This window comes from Cricetulus griseus, assembly GCF_003668045.3.
Source record: "Cricetulus griseus strain 17A/GY chromosome 1 unlocalized genomic scaffold, alternate assembly CriGri-PICRH-1.0 chr1_0, whole genome shotgun sequence".
Classification (NCBI taxonomy): Eukaryota; Metazoa; Chordata; class Mammalia; order Rodentia; family Cricetidae; genus Cricetulus; species Cricetulus griseus.
Window position 1 is genome coordinate 24,916,703 of NW_023276806.1, and position 19,435 is coordinate 24,936,137.

General features: G+C 36.8%; 2 long non-coding RNA genes across 2 annotated transcripts in view; both read right to left on the reverse strand.

The window, feature by feature from the left end:
- LOC118239505 overlaps positions 1 to 2,742 on the reverse strand; it is a 45,429-nt gene extending 42,687 nt beyond the window's left edge. The window contains exon 1 of the long non-coding RNA XR_004771873.1: positions 1,379 to 2,742. This is a non-coding gene — a long non-coding RNA (uncharacterized LOC118239505). The remainder of the gene's footprint in view (positions 1 to 1,378) is intronic.
- LOC113831299 overlaps positions 1 to 19,435 on the reverse strand; it is a 99,518-nt gene that overhangs the window by 56,811 nt on the left and 23,272 nt on the right. The gene's annotated exons all lie outside the window — the stretch shown is intronic.

Genomic DNA, 19,435 nt, shown 5'->3' on the forward strand with positions numbered 1-19,435 from the left:
AAATGTTCCATTTTCTTTCTGATTCGACATTTAAATTTTTAGATATATGTGTTTAAATTAGAGTTCCCATGAAAAGTTGGAAATTTTATGATGTCAAGCAACTTTTAGCACTGATCAACCATTTCCATATAATTTTTGAATAGGCAAAATCTATTCAAATTTTGACCTTTGTAAATTATGCTATATCAGATTTTTGTTCTTATTTTAGAAGTTCTATATATTCTGAAATGGTTTATATAATATATATATATATATATATATATATATATATATATATATCACATACATGTATGATATACATATATACATATATTACATATATGTATTATTGCATCATGATAGTTCTACTAGTATTACCCTGAATACACTTTGTATTTGTCAACAATTTTTTAAATTATTAAAAATCTTTTATGAGGTAAGAATCATTGCCTCTCTCAAAAGAATATTGAAGTTTGATTACTTAGCTTTTACTTTTAGGCCTATGATTCAACTCCATATTTACTTTTTAAATAGACATGAAGTTAAAGTTGCTTATTTTATAGGGTATAATGGAACTAACATCATTTAGCAAACCATTCCCTTTCTACTTAACTGTTATGCAGTGTGATCAACAAAAGATGAATAGTTGTCTATGTCTCTGTCTCTATACCCATATTACATTTCATGTATACCAATATTCTGCTGGCACTGATTATTCTGGATTTTAGTAAGTTTTCATATTAGGAAGTGTAAATCCCCAACATTACACCTTTGATCACTGCCTTAGATATTTTAGAACATCTGGCTATCTGAAAAACTTCGTTGATTGATTTTTTTCTTGCCTATGAGCCATATTTCTACTTCTATGTGGTACACAATTATGGAAACCTTAACATGTAAAACATGTAGCCACTTTAGAAATTACATTGTCTTCTTGTTATGGTGGTTGTTGTTAACTCGATTTACTGAATGGATTCTATACTATTTATATTCTTCAGTATGTAAGGCTATCTAAGTCTCTGCTCAATTAACTCATATGTTTTTCCAGAAGGTCTCTGCCATAGCCTTCATTTTCTACTTGCACTGAACCTCTGAACTGGAGCATGCTTGGGTATTTCCTGGGCACTGATAGAGACCTTTGCATCTATGTGGATTTTGGATTCCCAGGTATATCAGAACTGGTGAAGAGCTATGGCTAGCTCCATGTTGAGTTTTCTATTGAAGCATTTGGTCAGTCTATTCTTTGCCTCAACTACCATCCACTTGATCAAATACCTGATGAGTTAAAGACTTATTTGCAAAATGTACTTATTTCTAACAATCGTCTTTGGTGCAGTAACTTTTTTCACTTAAAATATGACAGCTTGGATCAAATACAGTTTTGTGAATGAGGTCTTACCCATTTTCTGTTAGGAACCATTAGCTAGGACACATTGAGACTGAGGTTTCTGAAGGAACACTAGCACTCTTCATCTCTTGGCCATTTGGCTCCAGGTTGGACTCCAAGTGTCAGCTGCTTCTTTTCAATGCTATCAAGGAGTTATAAAGATGTGACACCAGGTATCTGAAAGCCTTTGATTATTTTTTTCTGAACTCCAAAATAGTACCCTTGACAATTTTGTTACTTTTGTAAAAAAAAATCTGTTTGGAAGGATTATTTTCCAACAATTTTTACTAACAGCATTTTCAGTAAGATTCTCAAGTGTTTGGAAAAGAGTCCTTAAATATATTTTGTTAGAGTTATTTCTATGAATTTTACATTTTGCTGAAAATTTAGATAGTATTTTATTAAGATATTGTGACAAACTCAACTAGATACAGTGATGCAAGTGTATTACCAAGAAGTCTAGGGTTTTATCCCAGCTGACTTGTCAGGAATCCATTCTTCACTCAGCTGGAGAGGATCTGGGCTTTCCTGAGGAGGAACCAGAACACCCTCCTTTGTTCCTGTTGAGCAAGTGCCTGCATCCAAGAGCATCTGTAATGCCTACATTTCCTCAATAATTTGAGTTACTTTATTTTTATATTCAATCAACAGGAAAATAAAATTATCATTTTATGGGTACAGATGTTCCACAATCATATGTATACTTAGTTATTCTCATAACACACACACACACACACACACACACACATATATATGTTAAGTATATCTTAAACATATATGTTCGGTTCAACTACAAGAAACACACCAATAACAGAATTTGAATAGAATGGGAGTACTTTATGAGAGTGGTGCACGTGTGTGTGTGTGTGTGTGTGTGTGTGTGTGTGTGTGTGTGTGTGTGTGTGTACTGACTGGAAAATGTAATGTCAGTGGGTGAAAAAAGATTCTTATTAAGACTCGCATGTGTGTATGAATGGAAGGTGCTGGAATCGAGTCCAGATGCAGCCTCTGATGTCAAACGGTATCGATCTATCCACACTATGTGTCCTCCACCTGTGACTTCTTGTTCTCATTTCTTTCCCTGCTTTCAGCTGTGTTGACTGCTACTTCACTTTCATTTTTTTACCTTTTTTCTATCTTTCTTTTTATTGAAAGTAGATTTTTTATACAAAATATTCTGATTACAGTTTCCTCTTCCCCAGCTTCTCCAAGATCTTCCCCACCTGCCCTCCCATCTGGATCGACACCCTTTCTGTCTCCATTAGAAAACACATAGGCAGCAGGTGATGATGGCGCACACCTTTAATCCCAGCACTCAGGAGGCAGAGCCAGGCGGATCTCTGTGAGTAGTAGCCCAGCCTGGTCTACTGAGCAAGTTCCAGAAAAGGTTCCAAAGCATCACAGAGAAACCCTGTCTTGAAAACCAACCAACCAAACAACAACACAAAAGGAAAGAAAAGAAAAAAGAAAACAAATAGCCACCGAAAGAACAACAATAAAATATAAAATAAGAAAAGAGTTATAATTTCAGATAGTTATTTTGAGGGAAAATATTTGCTGTGGAGTGTGAAATTTTAAAAATAAAATTACATACGATCTGTTAATCAATTTAAATGCATTCCCTGTGAACTTTGTCTTTCACTTTCTTCATTAAACTAATTTTTAAAATTCATTTTACGTTCCAACCAAAGTTCTCCCTCCCACCCCTCCTCCCACCCCACCTAGCCCACCCCAATCCTCTCCTCCCAATGCGTCTTTCCCTTTTTCATTTTTTACTTGTAGTTTTTGAGAGCAATTGCTTGTTGCTAGTCTGTGATTACTCAGCATTACTCCCTAATATTGTTGCTCACCATTTACATACACTCATTTTTAAACATCATCCAAATTTTCATTAAGTATTTTGCTTATGTTGCTTTTTATTGTCATTGAAATCTTGTGGGTTAGAAACTATTGTCCTGATTACGAATCGTGCAGATTGTGAACATGTAGTGATCATCCAGAGAGGAATAAGCAGAAATTCTACTTGTAAACACTAAGAGTGGTTTACAGATCATATTATTTTAGTAGAAGGGTCATGTCTACACAAATTAAATGTTTTGAAGTTAACTCAATTGTTTAGTTGCTTCTAACATATTGTTCCTATATGATTTAGATTTGGAACATTATCATGTATAAATGAGGAGAAAGTCTACACCAGGAACAGCTCTTTATTTTTAGCTTACATTTTGGAAGCATCCTCAAAGGGGTAGGAATCATTAGTTCAAGATAAAAAACACATAGGCAGCCGGGCATTGGTGGTGCACGCCTTTAATCCCAGCACATGGGAGGCAGAGGCAGGTGGATCTCTGTGAGTTCTAGGCCAGCCTGGTCTACAGAGCGAGTTCCAGGACAGCCTCCAAAGCTGCAGAGGAATCTGCCTCAAAAAAAAAAAAAACTAAACACATAGGCAATAATGATAAGTATAAAATATATCTTCATATAAATCTTCGTAATATACCCACAAAGCTAAGACAGGTTAATCAATCTGAGTCTCCCATGAATCTTTGCAGTGGGGATTAACATGATTCCTCTTTCACAAAGGAAGTAAATAATGGCCAGGTAAGATACAGGCAAAATTATTCAGATAGAAGCATTTAACTAAGTTAGATCTAAAATAGAAAGCCCCATTGTGAAAATTACATTTTATTTATTCATTGTATTGGGATGCATTCATTACCTGGCACTCATGTAGAAGTCAGAGGGAAACTTTAGGGTGTCAATTCTTTCTTTCCACAATGCACTCCCAGGGATCACACTCCAGTTACCAGAATTGGTATCAAGTGCCTTTGCTCACTGAGCCATATCACTGGTCCCTGGAGTAGAATTTTTTGACTTCCTGCTTGTGCCTGATTTTTCAAATTATCTCTATGCTAAAACTTGTTCTGGGAAGGATCAAGACTATGTAACTAGATCTAGCCTTTGAGCTCTTAACAGTATATCTGATAGTTTAGGCCATAATACATGTTTGATTCTTAACACTGAGAACACCAATTTTAGAATACCAATAGAATATTATCTCTAGGTGTATCATCCCTGAGCACAGAGGATTTTTGAAGCCATATAAAGGACACTATATGATGTTAAAAGGTAAAATCCTTACATTTACACTATTCCATAATATAGAGTACTTTATTTCTATAAATGTGATTCTATTATCACTAATCAAAGGAAAAAGTCAAAATTCAGACTAGTGGATATGTTCAGATATTCTTTGAGACAGCTCAAAAGTGCATACTGAGTCATAATTTTCTGCTCCATTAAAATATACTATAAAATACACAATACAGCATGCCAGTTTGTTAGCACACAAATACCTAGGCAAACAAATAGTATAGTGGCCACTAGTATTGATCACAAAAAGAATTTGAACTTCAGACAACGGATGCACAGGAAGGTGGAAGAGCAATGGCAGAACTGAATCAGCTGGACAACACCGAGTTCTGAATAATGCATTTCATTCTGCTATTAAAAATGCAGTATGTGTCAGTCACACAAAACCTGGTTTTCCTAGAGAAAGCCCTTCCCGCCCCACTGTGACTTACAAGGAAGAGAGAAATTTTTCAGAAATTAAAATTGAAAAAATACAGCATTCTCTTCCTTTTTGTTTCTAAATTCCTACCAAAGGATTAAATTTGATATATAGTTGAATTGAAAGCATTTGGATCAGTAGTGAACAATGTCTTTCATATTGTTATTTTATATCTTGAAGTATATGTGTATGTATCTGGGTGAGTGTGCTTATGTGTGAAGGATTAATAAAAGGATGAATATCCAGTGAAGAACACACAAGAAGAAAAATAGTTCATTTTGTAAACAGGCCTCATCCTATCTCTTCCCAGTTCTCTTTTGGCACCACTTAATAATTACTGAATCTTAGTAGGATAAATCAAACATAAAGCATAATTTTATATATTTCTCTTAGAGCCAGACATTAAGAAAAGAGAAGTAAAGTAAATGGCTAAAATTCTAGATTTTATTGTTACTATCTTTGTCTATTAGAAAGTCATGCAAGGAAATTAAAACTAAACTTTGGGACAATAGTAGATTTAAATATATTCAATTTACATTTTGCTGTAAGAATTTCTTGCAAAAATTTTTTTCCTACTTGATTGTATTTTTCTGTCACTTAACTAAGTTCAGAAGTCCTGGCCTACCTCACTGTCTGAGGGCTGCCTGAGCCCTGTTCTGCATCTCTCCTGCTCACTGCAGACCTCTGCTAATCATATGTGTTCAGGAGTTAGTGGCCTTTTCCCTTCCCTCCTTGGTTCCCTTGATTCAGCTCCCAGGGCTGGGGCTAGCAACCACCTTCCTTTCACAATGTCAAAGTTAAAAGAGAGATTCTGGTTCCAGGATGAAGAAAATGGTTTGACTTTCTGAAAAAGAAAAATCAGATAGGTGAAAATACTGATATCCACTATGGCACTGTTCCTCCCTGGGATGGCTCAAGGGCCATATTTTGGCAGTTCTAGAACTCATTGTAAATTCTGTTTTTACCACCCTACCATTTTCTGAGAAAGCATTTTTTAATGTACCTATACAGGACTTGTTCTGCCAAAGGGGTCTTGACCTCACTTTATTTTCCATCTCCTGTTGAAGAATGATGAGTGGTAATGATGCTTACATCGAACTATATTTTCCATCCTCCCCAAGCTTGGGCTTTAAAGTGCAAGATGATTTCAACTTAATAAAAAAAAAATCATGGTTCTAGACCTCCACATCACACAATGTATTCAATTCCTTTTCCCACGTGCTGAAACACTCCTGTATCTATGTGTCTGAAATTAAAAAGAATTGAAAATGCTTCTTAGATTTCAGTTTTGATAGTGTAAGAATGAAAATTTTTCCTAAAATACGTGGAGATTTTCATCACTTAATTTTATGCTTTTCGTGTGTGTATGACCCGACTACCTTGACATATTCACACTAGAAAGTGTCAGTATATTCTTTAAGCGATGCCTCGCTGATCAAATAGGACAGTGCCATGAAGGCACAAAACGAAGATGCACTGTCTTTGTCCTGGAGTTGGACAGCATTAGGAAATTTCCGCATGTTCTCTCACTATTAAATAAATGCTACCAGGACTTTAAAGTCTGACCTGAACAATGAGACACATAACCTGTGCAAGAAATCCTTCCTGGGAAAGAGCTGTGAAGAACAGGAGAAATAAGACAAATTGTCTGCTTGCCACATTAGCCTTTGTGAGACCTGTAATAGCTGTCTGTGTTCTTTCCAAAGAGGAGCGTCCTTGAAAATTGCATCTGTCCATCATTGTCTTTGAGTCTTCTTAGCCTTGGCCATTTTGCCTTGTTGTAGGTGGCAAAAATTTGAAATTCTTGTTTGCTATTTGAAGCAGAGATTTAGGTTTATTATCACGCAAATGTATACAGCAGAGTAGTAGCTGGCTGAATTAATACATAGTAATACAGAGCAAGAGATAGATGTGTTAGGAACTAGTATCTGCATCTCAGTCTTGATTTGTGATGTTTAAAAAAATCATATCCACATACCTATCCACCTGGTATTCTGATGATTTACCCTGTTATGTGTGGTGGTTACAACTAATCACACATTGACTGGCCAATTTAAATGTGTACTTTGAGACTGAATTATTACATTTCATCTGAATAATTACTTTTCTTCTTTTTAATCATTATATCCTTACATTTAAAATTGGAATCATGATAATGTATTTTATTATTAAACTTTAATTTGGGATTAAATTATACATATAACAGTATAATAAAATATTGCTACTCTATTTTTGTGTATGTTGGGTACATGCTATTTCCCCTCTTAGACATGACCAGATCCTTTCTTAAAGTACACTTGCAACAGCATCAGAGTCTAGATAGTTGAAACAGCTTATGGACTCAATTAAAGGGATTATTTGTACAGCTTCATGCAAAATCGTAATTTGAATATGTTATTCAAACAATGTAAAGTTTGCTCTAAAATAAATACTTCCAAAACTCAGAGAATTCACACAGCTATTCCTTGTCTTACAATTTACATAGGCTATTACCTATGTGATTTAGCTGGGTGCCTGTGACTCTGCAACACTCAGGAGGTTGTCATCAAGGTGGTCACTAGCGTTGTGTACATCTGTATTCTTGATTAGAGGACAAGATGAATTTCTAAGTTCACTCACACAGTGTCTTTTGGTCACAGACAGAAATCTTTGTCACACTGACCTTTTCTTGTACCAAGAGCTTGATTCTTTAAGAGCATGGCAGGAATGGTGAGGATGGGGAGGACGGGCATACCACATATAATATTATTAGAAACAAAACTGTTATAAAATGTGTATAAGCCAGTATATTAGTAAGGTAAGTTCAGGTAAATCAGGTAAGTTAAGAAGTACCTGAAACAAAAAAAAGAGATAATATGTGTTCATACATTAGAGGATGCAATTTGTGTCAAAACTTTTCTGTATTACAGATTCAGTATAATAACAATTACAATATTAGTGAATGCTTCTGTACCTATCAATGAGCAATGTTTGATGTTTATGTAAACATACAAACACCGAATAGATATGATAATGGATTTCAAATGTGAGATACCAGAAGTGTTTATTATAGAGCTACCACAATCAAGACAGTGTGACATTGGCAGAGAAACAGGATAATAGAACAATAGAGGAATCTGGAAATAAGGCCATAGGTATATAGCCAAGTGGTTTTTCAAAACCAAAATCTATTTCAATGCAAATCTATATGTGAAGGTCTCTTTGTAAATAAACTAGCTCAAGATTGATCAAAAGCTTAACTGAAAATCTAAAACTATAAAAGTCCCATAGAAGATAATTACTACGATTAGCATTTATAAAAGATGTTAATAAGTTGATCTCCATCAAATTAAAAACTTCTATTTGTGTGAAACAGCACTGAAATACATAAAATACTAAATACACCAAATGCATATAATAAATCTGGTAAGATATTTTATACAGAATAAATATTGAATTGCCAAAACTTTAAAAAACAAGGAAACAAAAAAATTGATTTAAAAATGGACATGATTATAAACAGAAACATTACAGAAATATGTGAGAAATAGTCAGGTATTTCATACATAAAGAGGAAAATGCTGAAGTAAGCAAATGAGCAAAGGAAAAAGTCAACATCATTAGTGGTTTTCAATAAATGAACATTACTGCTGGGTCTACAGTACAACAGAGTCTATGCCTAGGAGGCACAAAGCCTTGGGTACTAAAAAAAAAGTAATTTTGCCTATTAGAGTGCTTAAAGTTAAAATTTTAAATTAAAACTTAACATAAGAAGTATTTTGCACAGTGAAATTTGCACAGACCGAAATTTCCAACGTTTTGCAGAAATGCAAAATGATTTAATTTTTCCAGTTGTTTTAATCAAGCAGAAATCTATCATACAATGTGCTACTAATCACTGAAAACACATGCCTGCTAGATGACATTTGTAATATTCAGTTTAGTTTTATTTCTTAATTTTATGTTTCTGCAATTTGTTTATTTGAAATATAAATGCATTATTTCCCCATCTCTCCACCTTTCCCCGTGTCCTTCCCCCTCCTCAAATCATGTCTTCATGTTATTTTTGTTTTATATAGAGAGTATGTATACTTATTGTGTATACAAATATATCATATATAAAAATATATGTATGCACACACACACACACACACACACACACACACACACACACACACACAATCTGTAAATACAAGCAGCTGAGTCCACTTAGTCCTCTGGTCCTTAGAATCTTTTACCTCTTCTTCCACGTTCCCTGAGACTTAGGTGTGAGACTGTTTGGAGATGTATCAGTCAGGTCTTAGTACCCCACAATCAGTTCCCCTCTGCATTTTGGCCACTTGTGGCTTTCTGCGAAGGTCTCGGTGCTGCTAAGAGAAGCTTTGTTTTTGAGGTGAGAGCTGCGCTGACCTGTGTGTATACCGATAAGCATTTAAATGCAGTAAGAAATCGCCCTGGTTTAGGAAAGTGGCAGTAGTGGGCTCTCCTCAAAGGTCCATGACACCACTAGCCCCATGTGATCGACTGGGCTTCTAGTACCAGCCATGATTTCCTTCCTCTTGAGTGAGGCTTACACCCACCGAGGCAGCCCTTGGTTAAGGAATGAGTCCCACTACTGCACCTTTAGGGATATCAGCCCATGGTCTTCTTGCTGTGGCTCATGGTTGTCACCATTGGCTAGAACTATTGATTTCTTCTTTTCCATAGTAACTTGTATAACACCTTCTGATAACAGGAGAGCTGGTTATCAGAGAGGGTCAGATCCAATTCTCTAAGACCTGTGTCCAAAGTGCATTTGTCTTCAGCAACAAGAACTTCTGCTTCTAGGGGACAGCCCAGGGAAAAAGAAATCAGCTGCATTGTCCTGGAAGTCACCTAGAGTTCACTCACCATAACTCAAAAAGATATTTGTCATTTTTATCCCTACCTCCTGGGCCCACTTCTGTTTGACCTCCTCCCTGCTCCAGATTAAAACCTCCCTGTTTTCCCATTTTTCCCTTCCCATCACCTGTACCCTACTGGTCCCCTTTCTAGTGCTTCACTCTCATGACCCATTTTTAATTTCTTGGTTTCACAATTACTTTAGTTTATATATTCATATATGAAGATTTGTGCTGCTAGGTCTGGGTTACTCCCCCCATATAATATTTCCTATTGAATCCATTTACTTGTAAATTTCATGACTTTGGTTTTCTTTGCACTGAATAATAGCTCAATATTTATATGTACCACATTTTGATTATCTATCCATCAGTGGAAGGACATTTATGTTGTTTCTATTTCCTAGCTATAGTGAATAGAGTAACAGTGATCATTGATGACATAGTTTCTGTGAAGTAGGATGTCAAGTCCTTTAGGCATATCCTATGGAGTGGTGAAGCTGTGTAATGGAGTACCTTCATTTTTTTTTCTTTGTGAGACTCCTCCATATTGATTTCCAGATTATCTGGACAAGTTTGCAATCTCATCAACAGTGGATGAGGAATCCCCTTTTCTTGTGTCTCCTCTAGCATTTGTTGTCCATTGTTTTGATGATCTAGAACAATCTGACAGGGAGCAGGGTATCGGGAAATCTCACAGTTGTTCTGATTTGCATTTTCCTAATTGCTACGCATTTTTGAGATATTTCTTAGCTATTTTTATTTCCTGTTTTGAGAATCCACTATTCAAGTCCACGGCGTTTTTTTAAATGGATTATTTGTTTTCTCGACCCTTTGCTATTTGAGCTCCTTGGATATTAATCCTCTGACAGATTTATAGCTAGCAAAGATTCCTTTCCACTCTGTGGACTTTCTCTTTACTCAGTTTGATTATTTTCTGGGTTGTTTGGAACCATTTTAGTGTATTAAGGTCCGACTTGTCAATTGTTGGCCTTAAATCCTGGGCTAATGGAGTCCTATTCAGAAAGTCTTTCCTGAACCTATATCCTATAAGATACTACTATGTTTTCTTTTAGCAGCTTTCATATTTCATATTTGTGTCTTTGATCCGTTTGGAGTTTGCTTTTGTGCCAGGTGAAAATATGGTTCCAACTTCTGTCTTCTCCTGGTGAACATCTATTTCCTAGCACCATTAGTTGAAGATGCTGTATTTTTCCAGTGTATGTTTTTAGCATCTTTGTCAAATATCAGATTGCTGTCATTACATGTACCCATGTTTGTGTCTTCTATTTTGATCCACTGAACTACATGTGTGTCTGCCTGGTTTCGTTCAAGTACTATAGCTCTGTACTATATCTTGAGATCTGGCAAAGAATCCCTTCTGATTATTTTTATTTTGCTAGGATTCATTTGGTTATTTGGGGTCTTCTGTGGTTTCATATAAATTTTTAAATATTTTTTCTATTGCTATGAAACATATTGTGGAGACTTTGGGATTGAATTGAATCTGAAAATTGCTTTGGTTTGAATAATTATTTTCGTCATATTAATTCTACCACTCTATGAGCACGGGAGAACTTTCCATTTCCTACTGTCTTCCTCCATCTCTTTGTTTAAAATTTGAAGTTTCCATTGTAGAAGCCTTTTATCTCTTCTTTTAGGTTTATTCCTAGATATTTTGTTTGCTTTGTGTTTATTGTGAATGCAGTATGTCCATAATCTTGCTCAATGTGTTTGTTAGTGGCATATAGAAAAGCTAGAGATTTTTGAAAGATGTATTTGTATTCTGTGACTTTGCTGAAATTGTTGATAATTTCTAGAAGTTTTCTTGTAAATTTTTTAGATCTTTTATGAATAATATTATGTCATCTGCAGACAGAGATATTTTGACCTATTTTAAGATTTGTATCACTTTAATTTACTTCTTAATTTATGGCTCCAGCTAATGCTTAACCACTGAATTGCAAAGGAATGCAGATGCTGGAGAGAGCTGTGTCATTCCTCAGTTTCATGGGATTGCTTCATTTTTCTCCATTTGGGATGATGTCACCTATGAGATTGTCATATGGCCTCTTTTGTTTTGAAGTACATAACATCCCTTCCTAGTCTCTCTATAACTTGTACTATAAAAGCATGTTGGGTTTTGTTAAAGGTTTTTGCTACTTCTGTTGAGATGATCATGTGATTTTTGTTTTAAAGTTCAATTATTTGATTTATTGCCTTTATTTCCTTGAAAATGTTGAACCATTCCTGTATCTTCAGGTTAAGGTCAACATGACAACAATGGATAATCTTTTCATATAATGCCTTATTCAATTTGCTAGTATTGTATTAAGAAATTTTGATCTATGTTAATTGGGACATTGGCCTGTAGTTTTCTGTTTTCTTGTGTCTTTACCTGGTTTTGGTATAAAACTGATACTGGCTTCAGGAAGGAATTTGAAAGTGCTTCTAATATTTCAACTTTTTTATTAATTTAGAATGTATTGGCTATAGATTTTCTTTACAAGTTTGATAAAATTCTAGAATTCTGATGTGAACCCATCTGGACCTGGGCTATTTTTAGTTGGAAGGCTTTTGATTACTATTTCAATCTCATTTGTAATGGGTGTGTCTGTAAGACTATAAGCAAACACCCAATTAAATACTTTCTTTTATACAAATTGCCATGGTCATGGTGTCTCTTCACTGGAATAGTACAGTGACTAAAACAAACCTTATATTGGCATTTTCTTGGACACAATTTAGATTTTTTTATTTTCTTGAAATCTATTAAGCTGTTTACTTGTGCCTTCATTTTTTTTATTTCTTTTTTTTTATTAGTTCAAATTAGAAACAAGCTTGCTTCACATGTCAATCCCTTCTCCCTCTCCCTCTTCCTTCCCTCCCCCTAACCTCCCACCAGCCCCTCACTTCATCCCCCCTCTGCTTCCCAGGAAAGGTAAGGCCCTCCATGGGGGTTCCCCAAAGTCTGTCATATCATCCTAGGCAGGGCCTAGGCCCTAGCCCATGTTTCCAGGCTGAGAGAGCATTCCTCCATGTGGGATGGTCTCCCAAAGTCCTTTCTTATGCCAAGGGTAAATACTGATTCACTACCAGGGGCCCCGTAGAGTGCTGAGGCCTTCTCATTGACATCCATGTACAGGGGTCTGGATCAGTCCCGTATTTGTGCCTTCATTTAACTCCTTTTAATCTTTGGTGAGATTTGTGACTTTAAGTTCAGTTTCCTGATTTTCATTCAGGTGAGTCTCACTGAGGAACATTTATATAGGACTGATAGTTTGTTTCTATTCTGAGGGTGTGGGACAGACAAAAATACTACCTTGATCTTTCATATTGTTTGTAGTTCTGTGATAAGACCTGGCATCTTGTCTTCTTCCTTTGGTTCTGTGTCTGATGTGAGCACACAAGTCTGGGATACATGTTGCATGGGCCTATTGTTACATATTATGAGAGATTATATCAGGAAGACACAAGGTGCTAGACTAGCATGAAGGATGTACACCCCAACTGTGATGGGGTCACCTGTTTTCTCATTGCTTTTTTACTGTAGCTATTCAAAATTTTTAAATTATATATACAACCTACATTCTGTTTCTGCCAGATACCACTCTCATAAATCTTGGGTATATAGAAGTTTCTGTTCTGCCTGATCCCACAGCCATTTAGTCCCAAATAAACACACAGAAGCTTATATTAATTATGAACTGTTTGGCCCAATGGCTCAGGCTTCTTCTTAATTATTAACCCATTTTTATTAATCTATGTATCTCCATGTGGTCTTGACTTACCAGAGAATACCCAGGCATCCTATCTTCACTGTACCTACATGGTGTCTCGCTGGTGACTTTCTGTGTTCCTCTTCCTAGAATTCTCCTAGTCTGGTAGCCCTGCCTACATGCCCTGCCTGGCTACATCCTGCCTGTCCAATGGCCAAAACAGCTTTATTCATCAACCAATTAAGAGAAACATATATTCACAGCAGACAGGATATCCTCCATCAGTCCAGGAAATGAAACTTAATTCTATAACCTGTCTCCTGGTTTATAGACAAAGGTATCACATTATAGCAACTCAGAAGAAGGAAGCAGAAAAGCCACAGGGAGCCTTGCAGAGTGAAGCCATAAGAAGGTCACTGCATGAAGACAGCCATGCTTCATATGTTTCCTGAACTCTCCCCTTAATAATATCTGTGCCTTACATGCCTATGCCTAAATGTCACAGATTCTGTATACCTCTCTGGAAACAGAGCAATGGTGACCGGAGAAAGATAGGGAGTGTGGTGCTGAGAAAAAATGGCAGATTGAGAAGGTACAGGCATGGGGCAAAGACAACAGCCAGAGGACAGCTTCCCACCCTGAAGAAGTGCAGAAGGACATCTGTTGAGTTTTCTACCCAGTGTTGATTCACACTGCTGGCTGAGTGTGCAAGTCCTTGGTGACAGCACCTTACAGAACCTGGAGATCCCCCCCCCCCTTAACCATGTATAGCTTATCATTACCTATAAAGGTAATGGGCCACCTGCTGCAGCAGTTCCTTCTGCTAGCATCAGTACTGGCCAGGTATGGTAATAACTCCCTGCTTAAGAAATAGGCCACAAATCACAGCAACTACAAGATGAGGCATCACACTGAAATTGGCCTTTATGTCTGTGCTGAATAAAGCAGAGGGAATCTGAATGCCAATATGACACACTTCAGGGGATATGTCCAGAAATGTTCTGCCCAAGACAAGAATAAAATCCTTAGCTTTTCTCTAACATTAACATATTTTTTCAGTACTCAAAGTCTTATAATTCTTCAGTTGTCTTGTGTCACACAGAGTAAGACTATGGAACGGTCTTCAGATGACAGAAATCATCATTGTTCTTATTCCTTTCATCAGATGTAAGAAAAGGAGCGGTCCAACGGTAAACACTCCTTAGTTAAGGGGGAACAAAAGGCAGTGGTGCATACTTATTGATAGCACCTTCTCCATTTGGAGAGAAATCAATTGTAAAGGTAGAAAACCAGAAGGTTAATAAATATCAGCAATGGTGTAATGCATTTCATCTAATGAGCAATGATAGTTATTTCATTCTGAGCAGGTTTCAGTTTTTCACATGGTTCAAACTAAAATGATCAGCTTCTTTTTAAATGTGCACTCTAAACACTGATTCTCAAGTACTATTAAAAATTCTCCATTGCACAGTTGTGTGTTTATAGCACAAATAGATAAAAATGGAGAGCAATAAAACTGCTATTGTGGATTTTCAGTTAAATCCTGGAGTTGTTGCTTTCCTAACAGAAATCACCTGGGAGTGAAACATGAGCTTTATTCCAAGAGTCAGACTGCAACCTCTGTGGCTTATGCCTGACCCCTATTATTGAAAAAAATGAACTTAGTTGTGTATCTCAATGTTGAGAAACTTAAGACATTGATGCATGAATGTGGGTATATTTAAATAATATTCAGTGGCTTTTGGGAAATACACTCTTTCTGTTAGGAAGAAGAAATAAGAGGTAAAGGAAGAGGGAGAGACATCTACCCCTCCCCCCTTTATTCTTTCTCTTCTATGAGATGTCAATGCCATAGCTGAGTCTCAGCAAGGTTCTCTATGACAATACCTTAGCTAGTTTCTATTTTTAAAGTTTTACTATGCTTCTGAAACTTGGCTAGATGCTTTCCTCTGTAAGAATATTCTTATTACTTCTCTACTTCTCCAGTGTCTGTGGAAAGCAAAACTTTTGACAGTGTTTATAAAACTTAACATTTTTCAATGATCATTGTGTAAAACCAATCACTACTTCCAAACATGGTGGGGGGAGGGGGTAATCATTAAAATGAAAAGAAAATCTTCCAAGACAAATCCAGCCATTCTTGTATGACATCATCTTGCACTGAGTAGTCCTGACCTTCATCTGTGGATATCTGAGCCTTGTTGGACAGCTATTTTTAAAGTCAAGTTTTATTTTTTATTGTTTATCTTCTTTTTTAATTTTTTAATTTTAATTAGAAAGAAGATTATTTTACATGTCAATCCCAGGTCCCTCTCCCTCCCCTCCTTCCCTGCCCCCCCCCAACTAACACCCTCCATATCCCATACCCTTTCTGCTCCACAGGGAGGGTGAGGCCTTCCATAGGGGGGTCATCAGAGTCTGTCATATCCTTTGGGAGAGGGCCTAGGCCAACCCCCTTGTGTCTAGGTTCAGGGAGTATCCCTTCATGTGGGATGGGCTCCCAAAGTCCATTCCTATGCTAGGGATAAGTACTGATCCACTACAAGGGGCCCCATAGATTTCTGAGGTCTCCTCACTGGCACCCACATTCAAGTGGTCTGGATCAGTCCCATGCTGGTTTCCCAGCTATCAATCTGGGGGCCAAGAGCTCTCCCTTGTTCAGGTCAGCTGTTTCTGTGGGTTTCACCAGCCTGGTCTGGACCCCTTTGCTCATCGGTTCTCCTTCTCTGCAACTGGATTTCAGTTCAGATCAAGGTTTAGCTGTGGGTATCTGCTTCTACTTCCACCAGCTGCTGGATGAAGGCTATAGGATGGCATATGAATTAGTCATCAATCTCATTATCAGGGGAGGGCATTTAAGGTAGCCTCTCCTCTGTTGCTTAGTTAGTTGGTGTCATCTTTGTAGCTCTCCAGACATTTCCCTAGTGCCTGATTTCTCTTTAAACCTAAAATGTCTCCCTCTATTATAGTATCTCTTAACTTGCTCTCTTCTGTTCTTGCCCCAACTCAACTCCCTGCCCCATCATGTCCTACTCAGCCCTCTCTCCTCACTCCATGCTCCAAAGTCAAGTTTTAATCTCCATCTGAATTGAACCCATTGAATACAAGACAAAGTATCAAAATTTTATCAAATGCTCTAGGATTTTTAAAAACGTAGCAATGGGTTTTTAGAGTAAACTAATATATAAAAATTACATAGATTTTATTTTATTTATATAGTATCAGTTAAATATTAACAAGGATTTTTAAAAGCATGATTTAAAGTGAAAATGTACATTTCTCGTTTCTTTCCCCAAACTTAAATTTGCAGAATTCTAAGCTAGTTTCTTCTTGAAAGTCATCAACTGGACCCGAGGATAGTTGCGGTTTCTCTGTAAGCATGGGTTTCATGAGTTAACTGGACATGAATCTCTAGATAGAACCTCCAATTTGATAAGGGAATGGAATAGCTAATAAATTGTCTATCCTTTCTGATGTCATGGACCTACTGAAAAGTAATGAATTCATAATTAACAGTTTCAAACTAGCTTAATTGTAATAAAAATAATTAAAGAATGTGGCTTTAAATCTACCCAGATGTGTTTGTAGACATTGCCAGGGTTCTTTTTACCATCTGCAAACCTTAAGTTTTAAATAATAGATTTTCAGGGAATCTTTGCTTCATATAGGCCTCAGCCAGACGGGAGAGATGGAAAGAACCCATCTCCAGAATGCCCATTTTAAATTAGTTCTATCCAAAAGTAGAAATGTGAACAAGGAATGACATACATTTGTCAGTCACTAATTAGCAACTCATTCCTTGTCAAAGAATGGGAATTTTGAGAAGACAGGTCATGCAGAGCAAAGTGAGCTCTGGACAGAGAAACAGGAGTCTAGCAGAAACAGTCTCTTTGCTAAAACTAATATGTTCCAGCAGAATAATAAACAGGATTTTAATCTTTCTAAAGAAATGCTGTAGGTTTAGCTAAGTGTGACATAGACTTAAAAAGGTATTGGCAGTAATTTTAAAAGCTGGCGGCTGAGATTCTAGACTGCCTGTCAAAGGCAGTTTTCCTTATTCTCTAATAAATGAAAATAATTTCCATGGTATCCAAATGTATTGCTTAAAACACCAAGGAATGAACTGTTTCTAGCCAAGCACAATCACATTGTAAGTGTTGACTGAGATAGAAGTAGGTATGTGATATGGAACTCTCCAGAAGTCTCCAAGGAAGGCTGGATGCATCTCACTTTCAACCTTTCTTTCATTTTCTATTGCTTGAAACTGGGTGTGATCATGGTAACCTTGGCAGCCATCTTGGAAAAGGATGACAAAGCAGCAGTCTGAGAAGAGTTCCAGTTTCAGGTCCAAGTGCACAGAAGCAATTTGCCATTGCTGCAGTGAAGTGCGGAATTGTTTAGAGTAGAGAGGAAAGCATAAATATTAGTTAGTCTATTATTACTTAAAGAGCTCCTAAGTGATAAAGTCCACATGAAAGAAATCATTTCAAGGAGAAGAAACTGTGAAATGGCAGAATAAACAGGCTCAGCATTAGGCAGTAGAATGCAAATCAAATCCACTTAATGTGCCTGCTCTAAAGATAGCACTTTTTCCACTACATATTTGACGTTCTAAAATTTGTGTGTGTGTTTGTGTGTGTGTGTGTGTGTGTGTAGGCATGCAAGGGCCACCACAGCTCACATGTGAAAGTCAGAGGACAAGTCTCTTGAGTCGTTTCTCTCCTGATACCTTGAAGAATCTGAGGTTAAACTCAACTCCTCTGTGTTAGCAATGGTAAACACCTTTTATAAAAATCTTAACATGTTATGCCTCACCCTCCTTGATGTGCAGAGGGGGATGGGATGGGCGGTCTGTGGGGGGCAGAGGAGGCTGGGAAGCAGAGGAAACTGGGATTGATATGTAAAATAAGATGGTTTCTAATTTAAATTAAAAAAAATCTTCCGTGTTAGCTAACCAATGACAATTCGATTCCCAAAACTAAAGCAATTTGGTTCTCATCACTAAAGTAACATGTTTTTCTATATTCTTGTTCTCCATTGATATCTACCCCTAGTTAAATCCAGCCAGACACAGAGAAGTTTAGTGATCACATGACATTGTATAACTCTGGTTCCTTCCTAGTTACCCCAAGCTTTGTCCCATCTCCCCAGCATGCTGTTTCCTAAATGTACACTGGGAGGAATGAACTCCAAACTTCAGCAAGCTGTGTGGATGCAAGAACCCACATTCTGATGAGGAGACTAGCCAAGGAAAAAACATAGCTTTATTATACTGATCCATGTAACTCATTACTTCAGCAGAGCCTAACCCTTCCCTACTGATGAAATATTCCTAATACACCTACTACCTATGTATTTGAATGTAAGCATTTCTTCTACACAGGAGATTCCCCATGTACTTTCAACTTCTCAATGCATGCCATATCTCTAATTTAAATATTGTTGAATACTGTGCATTTTCATATCATATTTTACTACTATGATTTTTAGTGCATGTATTTGTCTCAGGGCACAAGATTATGAAATGAGGACAGCCTAGTGGCTTTAGATCCCACTTAATTACATCTTAGATCTTCCCTAATTACAGAATGAGGATGAACAAGGAAGGAGCGGAGAATCATCCTCAAGGAAACAAACAACAGTGTTCTGTGCATGGAGGCTTGGGACTTAGGCACTCTGGTGGGAATGTAGATTAGGGCTGCTACCATAACTGTGTAAGCTTTTCAAAAAAAAAAAAAAAAAACAACAACAACAAACTAAAACTAGTGCTTTCTTATGGTCCAGCCACATTCCTTTTCAGTGCACACCAAAAGGAATTGAAGCCAGTTTACCATAGAGATATTTACATAGCTTTGATTAACATGACACTATATTCACTATAACAAATTAATCACATTAGCCCTGGTGCCATCAATAAATGAAC